Genomic DNA, 3,013 nt, shown 5'->3' with positions numbered 1-3,013 from the left:
CTTCTTTGATGTTTATAGTTGATAAAGACGATAAATGAGGTTCATTCAATACCATGGACAATACAAAAACACTTACATTTGATGCTGGATAAAGAACTGAAGTAAATTTTCCCGTGCCTCTGGTTAGACAACCATCTGGAACGAAATGCCTCCTTCGTGAAATCGACACAAGTTGTTGCTATGACAACATCGAAGGACAAAAGAAAGCCCCTTGAGCGATAAACAAGTTGCAAACAAACGTGGCTAAACAATGAACGATTTAAAGGGCGATTTCGGAAAAATAAAAGCCAGCTTTGAAGGAGAACATTACAGAACTGTTATGAGCCAATTATTTGAGTTGTTGTTGCTGTGTGTTGTTGCAATGCACCGTCGGAAAAAAATAAAACGGTTTCCAGTACATGTACCGTAAGTCAACCTGATTTAATTTCTCTTGTGTAAAATCGTCTTCCCCTTTTTTGTGAAGTGAAGTTTGACATGAGTCATAGTAAAAAATATTGGACAAATATATAGAATATCCCGAAAAGTTTCAAAACCGAAATAAAAAAGAGCTGGATTAGCTTATAACAAATTGGCCCAAAAGCTTTGTTCGGAAATGTTAAGGTGCAGAACAGGTACATGAAGGGAAACCTTACAGGTTTTTTTTGTTCTTTCTTTGATAGATATTATTTTTATCAAAGGGCCTGTCCTGCTACCATCATGCATATAAAAAATTTCGTCAGTTTATGGACATTCCTGTGACACAATCAAAATGCTAAAGACAAAACAGTCTCCACAGCATGTTTGAGTTCTCAGTGAAGACTTTCTAATACAGAAAACGTTTTATTTACCAGTTAGTAACCCAGTCATCATCATCACCATCATTATCATTTAATATCACAACAAGGAGTTATGAAATCAAAAGTGCAAGGTAACCCAGTGCAAGTCAATAAAACATCCATTCAGCCAATCAGATTTAGCCTGCGAATACAGCCGCCTCTCATTCCCGTCCCGCAACGAAGAGCGAAAATGAGAGGCGGCTGTATTCGCAGGCTAAATCAGATTAGGGGTGATAGCTGATATACAGGCAGATAGCCGAATAAACTATCATATCGAGAACAACTAATCTAATTTTTTTAGTAGAAATCTAACTAAACTTCCTCCAAATAACGAATGCCAGTTATTTCTCCACTGTTCAAAAAGTGTAATCGCGCATGTTTTTAACAAATGGTAAACGCCCTACATTGAGTACTAGTTATGGATAGCTGATAGCGTATGATAGCTCAGTCAATCAGGTTACAGCATTTGCAACTCAACACCCCTAGAATTCTAGAATTGTACCAAAAAGAATAAAATTCTAACTATAATTCAGTACCATGGACTGAGTTGACGTGAAACAGAGTCTGTCTGTTGTGTCCATTACTCCAGGGATCCCAGAATCTTGAAGGTTTTAAAGCGTGATTCGACACAGGACAGAACACAGACGAACGGAAAGTCTCGCCCTATCAGGAATTAAGACAAATAAAATTAATAGCACACTCCTTTCTCCTCTGCAAGGACTCCTTAAAAAGAAAGGTATTGAAATTCGAGAAGTGAGAAAAGAGGGTCAGCGCGCGCTTTAGATTCGCTTTTCAATATCCACGCGTTTTTCTGTCATTCATGTGCACTTTTTTACAAAAATAGCCCCTACGGAAAAAAGAAGGACTGCCCTCCAAATTCACCTTTTTCATACATGTTTTCAAACCTTTTATGGAGAGGGGTGGGAATGTCGGCGAGATTACATAAGCTTCGGGCCTCTCACATAGTAGGAATTCATCCCGAATAAAAAGTCAAACATTTCTTCAGCTCAGTCTCCAGAAATAAAATTCGTACGCGACGCGCCTCTCTCTCTCAAAAAAGGTCAACTACGGGAGAACCAATTGGATTTGCAGATCGTAATAGAACGCACTGATTGTATTACTAAACAGTTATATTAAAATTAGAACAAACCGAATAAGTCGTTCGTTCTTGATTACGTCACAACTGTGTTAAAGAATGGATTTCCGAAGAGATGTTAGGCGTAATATTCGTTAAAACTGCTCAATACTTACCGAGCATAGCTGTTTAGGAGGCGCAGGACCCCAGATATTATTTTTCAAAACGTAGTTTGGTGGCGCGCTATTGGATCGCATTTTGAAATCACCCGGCCACATTGTGATTCGCCAATGGCTTTCACTCGAGACCTTTCTACCAGTTACTATCAGACCATTCTACCATACAATCCTTGTTCAATGCTTTTTTGAAAACATTACAAAGAAAACGCGTTGTTTAGCTTGTCATATATTAGTGGTCGTTATAATAACTTGCTAGTTCTAAGTGGACAATTAAAAATACGTCATAAATTTCTAATGCCAATTAACTAATATAGGAACATTACGTCATCCCGATGACTATTACGTCATCAAATGTAAGTGATTGAAGAGGCCTTCCGAATTTAGTTGTTTGGAAGCATGTGAGACTGGCATGAAACTGGTGAGTTTTTTAAGCCCCTTTTGTCTAGTTTTACTTTGGGCTTTGATTTTCTCAAAGCAAAAAAAATACATCCCTTGACCTATTCCTTTAATAAAATAACTGCGCTTTAATCCTCCAGCGAGTGCGCGTTTGACTGCGATTCAAACTCTTGTGCTTCCAGCTGGACAAGAATTAAATCAGGGTCTAGAGGACACTGGTCGACATCTGTTGAGCAACAATCGTCGCATATGAATTACTGAGGAAATGTCGAACCATGTATGAATATATAACAAATGCTAATTCACTAGTTTCCTGTCACCTGTTGATGTCCCTTAGAAACTGTTATTTGGTGGGTCATTACATTTAAAGTGTTTCCACTGTGATCCATTGATCCACCATGTGTAGGACCAGTGAGGTGGGAGAAATAAATGAGAGAAAATGGGATTTGGGTCACTGGGACTAGGAGTCACAAACAAATAAACAATAAAACTTGGACTGGGATTTGCTCAGGATTAAAATTGTTTACTTTGTTTCCATCTGCTACGGC

At 38.3% G+C, this 3,013-nt stretch overlaps 1 long non-coding RNA gene across 1 annotated transcript; it reads right to left on the bottom strand.

Annotated features, from left to right (window-relative positions):
* Window positions 1-1,228: 1,228 nt before the first annotated feature.
* LOC144639589 (uncharacterized) lies at window positions 1,229-2,727 on the bottom strand. Its single transcript, XR_013568178.1, has 2 exons — window positions 2,067-2,727; window positions 1,229-1,478 (listed from the first exon to the last, which is right to left on the bottom strand). It is a non-coding gene; the product is annotated as an uncharacterized LOC144639589 (long non-coding RNA).
* Between the last annotated feature and the right edge of the window lie 286 nt (window positions 2,728-3,013).

This window comes from Oculina patagonica, unplaced genomic scaffold (assembly GCF_052425735.1).
Source record: "Oculina patagonica isolate OP01 unplaced genomic scaffold, crgOcupat unplaced1092, whole genome shotgun sequence".
Lineage (NCBI taxonomy): Eukaryota > Metazoa > Cnidaria > Anthozoa > Scleractinia > Oculinidae > Oculina > Oculina patagonica.
Note: the sequence above shows the minus strand (reverse complement) of the source record. Positions and strands in the feature narration are given on the sequence as shown.